The sequence below is a fragment of the Leptodactylus fuscus genome, chromosome 6 (genome assembly GCF_031893055.1).
Source record: "Leptodactylus fuscus isolate aLepFus1 chromosome 6, aLepFus1.hap2, whole genome shotgun sequence".
NCBI classification, from domain to species: domain Eukaryota; kingdom Metazoa; phylum Chordata; class Amphibia; order Anura; family Leptodactylidae; genus Leptodactylus; species Leptodactylus fuscus.
The window spans coordinates 25,443,944-25,456,854 of record NC_134270.1 but is presented as its reverse complement, the minus strand read 5'-3'; the positions used below and the strand labels follow the sequence as shown (position 1 = coordinate 25,456,854).

The 12,911-nt window shown below is 46.9% G+C and overlaps 2 non-coding genes across 2 annotated transcripts; both read right to left on the bottom strand.

Annotated features, from left to right (window-relative positions):
- Positions 1-2,831: 2,831 nt before the first annotated feature.
- TRNAK-CUU (transfer RNA lysine (anticodon CUU)) lies at positions 2,832-2,904 on the bottom strand. Its single transcript has one exon. It is a non-coding gene; the product is annotated as a tRNA-Lys (tRNA).
- Positions 2,905-2,907: 3 nt separating this feature from the next.
- Positions 2,908-2,989, bottom strand: TRNAS-CGA (transfer RNA serine (anticodon CGA)). The gene has a single exon. It is a non-coding gene; the product is annotated as a tRNA-Ser (tRNA).
- Positions 2,990-12,911: the final 9,922 nt, after the last annotated feature.

Here is a 12,911-nt window from a genome sequence, read left to right as displayed (position 1 = left end):
AAGGTTGGTGACCTGGTGCCCCCTTGTTTGTTTATATAGACTACCACCGTCATATTGTCTGACCGGTTTTTGACAGACTTGCCTTTCAATTCTGGGGCAAAGTGTACTAGGGCCAGGTACACTGCTCTGAGTTCCTTGAGATTGGATGACCCCAGCTCCGGACATCTCCATCGTCCTTGTACAGTTTTGTCATGACAATGGGCTCCCCATCCCCACTGGGATGCATCTGTTGTCAACAGGGTCCACACTGTCGGGACCGTGGACCTTCCGTCTTTCAGGTGTATCCACCATCTGAGGGAAAGACGGGTAGCGGGAGAAAGGCAGATCTTCTTGTGCAATCCCCGTGGAGACCTGTTCCAGGTTCTCAACACTTCCATCTGCAGGGGACGCAAATGCCATAAAGTCCAAGGGACCGCCCTGGCCGAGGATGACATCAGGCCCAGGACTCTCATGGCGGTCCGGATGGTTACCTGCCGAGTGCGCAATAGGAATCGTGCACTGGCTTGGATTCTTTCCTTCCTTGGACTGGAGAGGAAGATCTGCATCGCTTCTGAATCCACTATAAATCCGAGGAATTTTCTTCAGGTGGATGGAACGATTTCGGACTTCTCCCAATTGATAATCCTAACTCCTGTAGGAAGTTGATGGCAAGGTTGAGCTGCTGGAGGAGGGCAGCAGGAGACTGAGCTTTCAGTAGCCAGTCGTCTAGATAAGGGACGATGAAAAGACCCTGAAGTCTGAGGGCCGCGGCGACCGGAGAAATCACCTTGGTGAATACCAGTGGGGCGGATGTGATGCCGAATGGCAGAGCTGTGAATTGATAGTGCTCCCTGTGGCCGGCCATAGCGACGGCAATCCTGAGGAACTTCCTGTGGAAATGAGCAATGGGGACATGTAGATAGGCGTCCTTCAAATCGAGGGTAACCATCACCTCTCCTGGCTGAAGAAACACAGCCACGGAATCCACGGTTTCCATTCGAAATGACCTCTTCCTGATAAACCGATTGAGGTACCTCAGATCTATTATCATCCTCCAGCCCCCGGTGAACTTGGGGACCAGAAAGATGGGGGAGTAGACTCCCAGACCGAGGTCTGAGGCTGGTACCTTCTCCAGGGCGCCCTTGGTAACATATTCGGCAACCAAGGCTTCTAGACTGGCCTGCTGAGAAGGTGGAAGAGTTTGGGTGGAAACGAACCGATCTGGAGGTGGAAGATGAAAGTCGATGTGATACCCGTGTTGTATGATCTTCAACACCCATGGGTCTTGGATATGGGTGAACCATGCTCTGGAAAAGGAGGAAAGACGTCCTCCCAGGAAGGGGGGCCACAGGGAGCTGCCCCACGTCAAAACTCAGGCTTCCTCTTGGTGTCCTACTTGGAAGCGCCACGACCAGCTCCCCTAGGGCGATATCTAAAACGCCGTTGTTGGGAAGGGCGTCTATAATTAGAGGAAGAACCTCTGCCTCTAGGGGGAGCACGTCTGCCCCTGGATGCTTGAGGTAGGGACCTTCCCCTACCTTCAGCTAATCCCTCCATAATGGCGTCTAAGCTTTGGCCAGACACCCTTCCCGGCTCAAAGGGGAGAGCACAGAGTGCTGCTTTAGACGCAAAATCTGCCCGCCAAGGCTTTAGCCAAAGGGGTCTACGGGCCGCAGTAGACAACGCCATAGATTTGGCGGAGATTTTAAATTGATGGCAGGAGGATTCCGCCAAATAATCTGCAGCCCTATGAACTCTTTTCATAGAGGCCAGAATCTCATCTCTGTCTACGCCCAAGTCTATATCCCGCTCCAAGGCGGCTAAGCGGTTGCGCAAAGTCACCAACCATAGAGGAGGCTATGGCCACAGAGGCTTGCGCGGAGGAAGCTGAGTAGACCTTCTTCAGAACGGAGTCCGCCCTACGATCCAGAGGGTCCTGAAGATTTGAACCATCTTCCAAGGGCACCAGGGTTCTGCGGGACAGCTTTGCTACGGCCAAATCCACCTTCGGGGGAGGCCCCCAGGAATCCCACTGGGTAGTGTTAATAGGAACCAAACTCTTGAAGATCCTGGAAAGCGAATGTCCTTTCTCTGGCTGTTTCCACTGCTGCACCATAAGGTCGGTCAGCGTGGCGTCCGCATGGAAGGCAATATGTCCCCCAGAGGCAGACGTGGAGGCTTCCCCGTCAACATCTCGGCCCACTGTAGACCGGATGGACTTCAGCAGCCTGCCCGTTTGTTCATAATGGTACGCAGTTCTGCTGGAATAACTGAGTCGTCCTCGGAGGAATCATCCTCTGCCACCCGCAGGTGTTACAAGGGGGGGGGGGGAGAGACGAGGAACGGAGCTCAGAGCATGGTCTCCTGGTGAGCTGAGACAAGGTGCAATGGATCCCTTTGAGGGAATCATCCTGTAAAACAAAAAGGAGAGTACAAGCAAGGGAAAAACTATTTACCCAAGCGATGCCCAAACTCACCATCTCCTTGACCCATGCCATCATATCTCTGGGAGAGGGCTCCACAGGTGGAGGACCTCTGCACCCGCGACAACGGGCCCACTCATAGCCTGAAAATAGGCAAGTTATAGGACCAGTAGTACCCCGCAGGGCACAACCTTTCAAGCCGCTACCTACCATCAGGGAGCGGTGTGTCGCAATCGGAGCAGGAAAGATGTTTCCTCTTGGAAGAGGTTTTCCTCCTACCATCCCCAGGAGGGGTAGTAGAGGATGACATATCCTACAGAGAGAGATAATAGACCATGCAACACTGTCACCATGACATCATACCAGCTTTTAAAAAAAAAAGGGGTAAATCTTACCAGGTCCTGTAGACCGGACAGAGAGATGACTTGGCGCCCAACGTGCGACTCGAACCCACGACCTTGAGATTAAGAGTCTCATGCTCTACCAACTGAGCTAGCCGGGCTGGCGCTGTGAACAGGATCTGAACCTGTGCGGGGAGACCCCATTGGATTTCGAGTCCAAAACCTTAACCACTCGGCCATCACAGCCGGTTCCCAATAAAGTTTGCAAACTGGAAAAGAGTTCAAGATCAATGAACACCACAATCGCACGCCTTCAGCAGATACTGCAGGAAGGTCTCTGACACCAGGCCAGCCAGCCTCTTAATTCTGGCCGGCTGGAAGTGGGCGGAGCCACAATCAAAGCAGGTGAGGCAACCTGCCCAGACAACTAACCCTGTAATCAGGGGTCTGCAAAGATATACATTCCCCCCCACCAAGAGGCCCTTAACACGGGCACTTACCCCCACATCTCCCCGTCTTTTCCGGCCTTTAATAAGGCCTGAATCTTCCCTGAGTGAGCGGCCGCCAGTGCCAGGCCGTTGCCATGGCGCTATGATACTTCCGGCGAAACCGGAAGTGCGCGCTTACAGCGGCCGGCGGGGAACAGGATACACAACAGTGTGGTTCCACCCGCCGGCAGTCCGCGCGGCCACCAGAGGCGGCATGCGGAGTCCCCGGACTCTCACCAAAATGTCAGGTAAGTCACAAGGAGCAGGGGAAGCGGAGGAGAGGGGGGGGCAGGGGGGATAGAGGGGGGTAGCCACACATGGCTAACAAGCACCTTCTCCCCGCAGGGCACAGAAGGTGACAAGAAGAAAACAACCGCTCAGGAGGTGAGTGATCCTGCTGAGCTTCTCAAAGAGGACACAAGTCCTCCCACCTGTCCTCTGTCCACACAGGACAGAAAAAAACACGCAGAGGGGAGGTTCTTGTGCCCTCTTATAGGGCCTGCCACGCATTTGATTGGCTAATTAAATATCCGCCTGTCCTACCAGCACACAGGGGCAGAAATACCCCACATTGTGCCGCTGTTGAGGACGACAGGGAACATACATTTGCCTTCTGCCTACAGACCTTAATACTCATATGCCTATTTTCACTTTGTTTGACTTAACTCAATTGCAGGTATTTTCCGTCTAGCTATATCCCAAGCCATAATCGGATTATTACATGTCTAGAGCTTTGTCTTTGGACATATGTCAGTGTAGTTTGATGGATTGTATGTAGCATTGCAGATAACCATGGATGGTCATCATTGATGTGGAACAGATAGTACTGGAGGATGGAATCGTAAGCACTTCACCATTGTCTGAGCTATCAATAGTGACGTACAGATAGGATTACTACTTGTGATGGCAGGAGAGCTCTATACTTCGTCAGCAGAATCGGACAAGGCAGTCACTTTAGCTGTCCATAGTCTTTAGATTCTTTCTGAAGACCCCATTACAGAATGTGGGAAACGGAGAGGTCGTCTAACGTGCAACACAAGGTTCCTCCATGGAGATACAGCAAGTATAATAAAAACCTTCCAAAAACACAAACAGGTAATCCTTAAAAATCACTGTGCCGCCTCAGGGTCTATAAGAGGATTTGGTGCCAGTAGCCATCATGACCAGAGTAGCCGCCATCTTGGGCTTTTTCCAACTGAGTAATTTCCACACTACTCAACCCTGGGTGATTGCACTAATATCGCCCGCATGTATGGAGATATGATTCCTACATAGTAGTAGAAGAGATGCCAAACTACAAGAGAAGACAGGTGGTCAGTGAGACCCTGCCCCAGGTGCACCGAACAGCTAATTTGCATATGGAACAAATGTTAAACTTCTCTGTAGCAAAATAGCACTTTGATACAAGAAATGTATATGTGAGTACCGGCCCGTACACAACATAAAAGTGGTTTAGGTAGTGGAAGGGTCCCTTTAAGGTACATGGCACTGAGCTACAATACGACCTACTACCTGAGAACAGATGTGGACTTCTCTCAGTGAAAATTAGAAAACTCCACCCCATCCGGTATTTTTTTCCCTATAATTAGGCAAACAGTGAACTTTTATCAGCCATCATAAGGATAATATTGCCATCCCCATAGAATGTGGTAGAATAGGAGTATAGCCATAAAAACTACTGACAATAAAGAAAGGCCGGACCCGGGGCACAGCTTAGGGGGAGGCCGACATGACAGGGCAGAGGGGTCAGCGGGAGGTGGTTGTCAGGGAAGGGAGGGGGAGCGGCTGGCCAGCGGCGGGAGTTGCTAGGGGGAGGTGATAAAGCCCCCTGCGACCCCCGCCGGTGGTCAGTCGCTTAGCAGAGGAAGAACGGTCCCGCCCGCCCGCCCTTTAGCTTGGGTTTGTGGGTGGGGATGCTTGATCGTCGCAGCAGTTGGCGGGGTGGGAGGTCCTTGGAGTTGCAAAAACTTTGGGGGTGGGGAAAAACACATGGGGTGTATTTCTCCCCAATTATGTAATCACTGTGTATGAGTGGTCTGGCTGCCTCTGGACTCCTGCTGGGTGGCGTCCCGGGGAGTGATTTGCGCTTGGTACTGCCATCAGTTTATGGTGCCCCCGTGCCTGTGGTTGCGGCTGGGGGTAACTTGTTTATGATGGTCAGTCTGGCGGTCAGATCTTTAGCTCCAAGGGCTTTCCCCCCTCTTTGTTACTTGCACTAATATTTATATTCATTATATTTTATTTAGATAAGAGAAGTGGGGTATGGTTAGTTAGTTACTCAAAAAGGATGTTTTTAATAAAGAAAGGTTAAAATTTGATGTTTGTATTTTATGTAATAAAACGGCTGCTGTGGCCAATTTATCTAACCTCTCTTGTTTGTTTTTATTTAGGTAAGAAGCGGGGGGAAGGTGGGGGTTGAGAGGGATGGTGTCAGGGGTGGCAGCAGTGGTAAGTATGAAGATCAGGAGGGAGAGCGGACATCCTCAGTGCCATTGTCATGTGCTGATTAAAAAAAACGGAACTCGAAACCTGTCCTATGAACCAATGTCACATGACATATTTGTAAGTTGCATTATCAGCTCATACTTGTCAGTAGTCTTCTAAGGTCACATTTCTGGACATCCCCTTTAAGTGATCATTAACAGAATAATTCAATAGTAAATCAGAGACAATGAGGAAGTAAAGACATGACGTTATGTAAACAATATAAGCTGGTACTATCCTGGAAGAAATCTCACTTCCTTATACTATATTAAACTCTGCCTTGTGAACTCTACTCCATCTATCACTTGACTATCGTGAATCATCCGTAGCCTTAGAAACCCCAGGTCATTTACCGCACACTCTGTACCTGGTTTGGCGGTATAATTGTAAGTCGGGCCTCAGGGACTGCCACTAATTGTTGAGGCCTATCTCCGGCCTACTTATGGACAGGGCAGCCTGTTCATTGCTATTCTGTGCGTGCAGAATACAGTTGACCGAATTTTTCCCCCAAAGTTTAGGAGTTCAGGAAAACCTGATATTTTGGGGGTTTATCACTATCTGAAGATTTGTTTCAACTTGCACTCAAATGATGTGATCCTCTGATTCCCTTTCGGTCCAAACTTGCTTGGAGGGAGCTGGATATAGGCATGCAGAGAGTTATGACGTCATGACACTCAGCATGCCGATGTCATCACTATGGATCAATCACAGGCCTCAGTGATGACGGCACAAGGAGGCCCAAGAAGAAACCCCAAAGCATAATAATTTACCGCAATGCATGCCACGACGGTCATTTTAGTTCATCTGAGAGAAATCCTAAATTGCTCTGTTTCGCTAAAAGCAGATAGTCTTGATAGTCACAGTTATGGGGCCAACACAGTATAATATGCTCCACAGTGGCTCCCAAATAGTATTATATGCTCCACAGTGGCCCCCCCGACACAGTAAATATGCTCCACAGTGGCAGCAGACACAGTATAATATGTTCCTCACAGTGGCGCCACTCATTATTATATCCTCCCCCACCCAGTATTAAATGCTCACCACAGTGGACCCCACCGAGTATTATATGATCTCCACAGTAGTCTCCACCCAGTATTATATACTCCCAACAGCCCCCTTCCACTTCAGTTCATAACAAACACTCATACTCACCTTGCCTCATCTCTCCTGGGCATCCTCGCTCTGTCTTGCTGTCTTGAGCATCACTCTACAAACTTCACAGTTCTGTGATTTTGCCTCAGCAGTCATATGGGGGGCACTGACGTCATTATGCCACTGCATTCCCTGTGACCGCTGGGGCCTAATGACAGGCCTCAGTTACATGACAGAAGAGAGACAGAGAAGATGCTGAGCCCTGGACAGGTGAGTATAAGTCTTTCCAGCCCTGTGTGCCCACAAGGCAAGAGATGCAAGAACAAGATCACCTGTTGTACAGCCGATAGATGGGCCTGTCTCTCAGAATCATCACGCTAAACTTTTTCCAGACATTGCTAGATTGGGAAAGGCGCCATGACTCAGCAGCAAACATTTACTGTGCAGCAATGAGTCAGCAAAAACACTGTGTCTCACGTCACATTTACAATGTACAATAAAATGCATGTACAAAATAGCACAAAAACTCACTCCCACTCCATGGTGGATGGTGGATGAAGATCAAGCTGAAGACTTTGTTTTCAATGGGAGGCAGAAATCAAAGCAAAATTCTGAAAAAATAAGCGCCCCGCTGAATCTTGCTCTGGATTCTGGGGTGTGAGACGCCCCCCTTGGTTAAATCCATTCATCTAATCCTAATCAGCTGTGGAAAGTCAAAACTACCGTAAATAGGAATCTGAGACGTATGTCCAGCTCAAACTCCTCTTGATTATTGGCCGTGTGAATGGCCCACAAAGGTTATCCTGAATTTAGGAACAAAATCGTACTCTTTGTGATGCTTTCTGGATCTACTTTTCTGGATCGGTTTTCAAGACCTCTGCTTGCTTGTGGTGCAATAAGAATTTTCCTTGTTTATTCCCAGGTATAGTTTCTTATATAACATGATGTCGCCTGTTTTTGCCACCCAGTACCATCTGCTAGTAGAGACTGACGGGGTCTCATGAGTGGCAACCACAGGCAGCAATGGGCGCTATCAACTGTATTAATATTCTGTAATCATAATCCTTCATATTAACACCTTTGGGACATGGGCTGTAATAATAGGACAGGTCTGGGGGAGTGTTGGCATTTAACCCTTTAGATGCCTCAGTCATTTGCACAAAGCAGCCGGGCATGGGCAACACCAGCGTCATCGATCCATTGTTAATGAGAACCTATTGATAGCTCACAGGCCTGTCATTAGTTCTGTTCTATTATAAGCTGCCTTGGGCACCGTGTGATAAAAGTGAAGATATTTTGTCATTTACTGCATTTCAAGACAACTGACAATCTTCCTAGCAGCGGACATCTCGGCAAATATATCCCAAGGTCAGATCGTACCATGCTCAAAGAAATTGCAAAATCCCCAAGAGCTACACATCTAAGTGCCAACCTCAGCAAGGATGTTAAATGTGCAGTTTCATGACCGTAGAAAAGTCGGAACGAGGATGGCTTTTTTTGGAAGGGTGGCAAGGGAGAAAACCTATGTCTAAAGGGAACACGGCAAGATTTCTAGTGCAATGTCCTTTGGGCAGACGAGGCTGAAAGTAGAGACGTGTGGCCATAATGCAGAGCGCTACATATAGCAAAAACCAAAGACATCATATCAGCACAAACAAATCACACCAAATGGTGGTGGAAGGGCAATGATACAGCCACAGGACCTGGCTACCTTGTGATCATTGAGTCAGCCATGAACTCCTCTGTATACCAAAGTAATCTATCCAACAGCTAAAGCTTGGCCGAAACTTGGCCATGTAACGGGACAAAGATCCCAAACACAGCAAATCTACAAAAGAATGAATGAAAAACAGATGAGCGAGTACTATTCAAATAGCACGCACCCATAGGAATGAATGGGAGCAGCCGGCACGCTGACTTTGCCGGCAGCCGGCCGCTTAACCCCCCGGCATGCTGCGGCTGCGTCCATTCATTCCTATAGGTGCGTGCTAATCGAAACGGGACTATTATGGTAGATCCATACATCTGTCTTCTCTAGAGGACATGGAGAGGCGTTGGCTCTGTCACACGGGAATCTTATCACCTTCACTAAATCCTACATTGATTATAGTGTGGACTTTCCTAATCGCTCTAAGCAGGGTGTTGTAAGGGACATTACGTGCAACTGAGAATTTCTACAGATAGACCATAAGATCAGCTGTACACAACACTATATACATGCGATAAGACCTATGTGCCAGGCATAAGGAGCGCAATAAACCATAAGACATTGAAAATCTATCTGAGAAAACCAAAACCCCTTCCCACAATATACAATGATGCCATACCTGCTAAACAACATATATGTACAGTATATGACGGCAATTGCCTCAGCACCATGTCATTATACATATAATTATTACATGCCCAGAATATATTGTGGCCAGAATGTCATAAATTACAGGATATCTTGGTCCTAAAGTATATATTAGCCGCATATAATAAACAAGCCTCCTAAGGAGCGAGCCAACTATGTAAGAGAGTAGTAACTAGGCGCAGTGACCTGAAAGAAGACACCGATAGCCAGCTGATAAACAGCAAATCTTACAGGGGTTGTCCAGGAATTTTTTATTCTGTTCAAGACTGTTTCATAATGAGTCTTCATGTAGGTCTGGACCCTACTTGTGAGCACTGTTTAGGAGTAGCCGAATAGTAGCCTCTGCAGGATCCTGCACCTTGAGGTTCATGGGACTCCAGAGGCAACAGCAGCTTCCAATACCTGCTGATTTATAATGATATTTTAGCAGCCGCCTTCTTCATCCAATGAATTTGTCTGGTAGAAACTTTCCTCATTAAAACTTTATCTGCACAAACCCATCTGTGCTCCGAATCAGCCACAGATTTCTTCACAGAACGACAATCACGCTTAAGTTTTCATGAAATATCTAATGTGCTCACACATTGTCCACTATTAGACACTTTTTGGCAGCAGAGATTTCTTTCCCATATTGCTTGAAGCCTGTGACCTGCTTAATAATGTGGAACGTCCATCTTAGGCTGAGGACCCACGTTGTAGAAACACAATTTTTTGGGTGCAGATTTTGCATCAGTTTTTGGAGCCAAAGCCAGGAGTAGATTGAGCAGAAGGTAGAAGTATAAGAACTTCCTATTATACTTATATGGAAAACACCAGTAATTCCGCAGCTGCTATTTATATGCTGTGATTTTCAAAAATGCATCTTTTCCACTGCGTTTTTTTTTTTTTTGCATTGTGTGGATGGGATTAGCCAGAATCCTGTCCACTTTGCAGGTACTCTAAGGATAAGTTCACACGGGTTTTTTGGATCGGAACTTGAGACAGAGGCTGCCTCGGGTTCCAGTGCAATAAAAAACGGGTAGCCGCGAGTGAATGCTGTGTAGTGTCTGTACTGCAGATGAGCTGGCTCGGTGCTCTGTACAGTGGTCAGTGTCTGTACTGCAGATGAGCTGGCTCGATGCTCTGTGTAGTGGTCAGTGTTGGTACTGCAGCTCAGCTTGCTCAGTGCTCTGTATAGTGGTCAGTGTCTGTACTGCAGATGAGCTGGCTCGATGCTCTGTATAGTGGTCAGTGTCTGTACTGCAACTCACCTGGCTTGGTGCTCAGTATAGTGGTGAGCCCAGGTACCGCAGCTCAGCCGGCTCAGTGCTCTGTAGAGTGGTCAGTGCCGGTACTGCAGCTCAGTTGGCTTGGTGCTCTGTATAGTGGTCAGTGGTGGTACTGCAGCTCAGCTGGCTCTGTGCTCTGTATAGTGGTCTGTGCCGGTACTACAGCTCAGTTTCCACTGAAATCAATGGGAGCTGAACTGCAGCACTTGATCCGGACTGCTATACAGGGACAGTAGCTATCTGCTTCTAGCTAAGTGCACTATGTAATATGGATGTTGGAACTGGCCACAAACAGCTGATCTTATCCCTCTTCCACCTATCATTTATATACAACCTAATCTAACCATAGACTATGAATAAAAAAAATCCTGGCCAAGTCCTTTACGTTCATGGACCATGGCAGCAGTATAAGAGTATGGCTGATGGAAGAATTGTAATAGTAAATCACCACTGACTGCTATCAAACACTACAATGTGATCCTTGACCAAAAAGAACATCTTACCAATCCTCTGGTGAGGTTGGATGTTTTTAGTTGATTTAGATTTTATATGGAATGTCCGACTGAGACTTCAACACAGATGTGAATCCCGACCTTACTCTGTAGTATGACTCTAAGAAAATTGATTTTCTTGACCTAATTTCTATAGATGGTCATAGCAAGATCCAGAGCGTCAAAAAAGCGAATATATGGATCATCTTATTGATACCAAACAGACAATAAACATTATTCCTCTAGTTGGAACTTGAGAAATTTTAACCTCTCCTGCTATCTGACTCTGTTTTGGAAAGTTTTCTGATGGATTACTTGTCGGTGACAGCACACTGATCATGTATGTGATATTGTACTCCATAAAAGAGGAGTAACCTGAAGCTTCTGGGCCCCACTTCAAACTATGTAATGGGGCCCCGAATTGCCATGTTTTATATATAATACTGGTATCTTCTTATGTTGTAGAGAGAGATCTGGACCCCCTGAAATGCCAATGCCCAGTACAGATTGCTTCTGCCCTACAGCTATGCCCCTTCTCTAAAGTTACTTTATTGATGTTCTAGACCCATTTGGGCCATTTTGGGTTGTCCATATACTGTATTTATATGATGTATTCTGCTCAGTCCGACAAAAAGGAGTCTCTGACTAAGTGGAAAACCTGTAGGATTCTGCCGCTGGACCTTTGACCTTATGACCCTGCCGCAGTTATCGTACAATTATTTTTTTTCCACGTTATAATTTTTATTGCTTGAGTGTTTTATGGCAGATATATTTCATACTGTATCCTAATGCTACACCCTTTTACTCACATATTATTTTTACTTTAATTTAATGACTATAACCTCTATCCTATTCTTCATGGTTACTGTTTGTGATTGTACTTTACATATATATATATTTGTTATCGTACATTTGTCATTACACATCGATCATATAGAGTAATGCATATTACATATTGGTTATATATTTTTAGTGTTTTGTTTATTTAAACAAGACCTCTCACCGGGACTTTTTAATAGACCATTACCTGCTGGAGTTACTCCCTGTTGACCTACCACTCCCTGTTCCTGACCATGGCCATCTCCACTTCCTCTTCAGCCCTCCAGGGGGTCCTGTGCGCCCCATATTATGTGGCTGATGCTGAACTGTTGGGTGAACTTTGCAAGATTCATCTGAACCAAAACTGCTATTATTATACTCACGGGTCTGAAGAGATAGAATGATTGGAAGCCCGGGGGAGGTGAGTGATTATACAAACCAGTGTTACTCACCTCTCCTGGGCATATGCATGACGTTCTGCTGTTTTTGGGCCTCTTTAATCAAGTCACAGATGTGGATCAGATCGGTATAACAATGCATAATTACGTCACTGAAGAAACAAGAGCCCAGGAGAGGTGAGTAAGACTGTCTTTTAGATTTTCTCACCTCCCTGGGGGCTCCAATCATTATTAGAGATGAGCGAGTACTAGTCGAAACTCCCGTTTCGAATAGCACGCACCCATGGGAATGAATGGACGCAGCTGGGACACAGGGGGTTAAGCGGCCGGTCGCCGGCAAAGTTTGCGTTCTGGCCGCTTCCATTCATTCCTATGGATGCGTGCTATTCGAAACGGCCGTTTCGAATAGTACTCGCTCATCTCTAATCATTATACTCTGGGGTCAGTCATAAATACGTCGTAAATGCGGTGCTCCATAATTATTGGCGCAAACAACAGATAAGTGTCAGACTGCTATTGATAATATGCCACAGTCACGCGAATAAGCCCTAAGAGAGCAATTGAGAAAAACTGAGTTTAAATGAATGTAGCGAAGGTGTATGTAATCGTATGACCTCAACTGTATGTGATTTTTAAACAGGAATGTTGCGGGTAAGTGTGAATTATGGCTAGCCTGTGCTTCTATTTCAGTGGTGTGAATATTGTATTGAAGCCATTTAGGCAAAACTGAGAAATGGCTGAAAATTATGAATTTTTTAACGACTTGGAA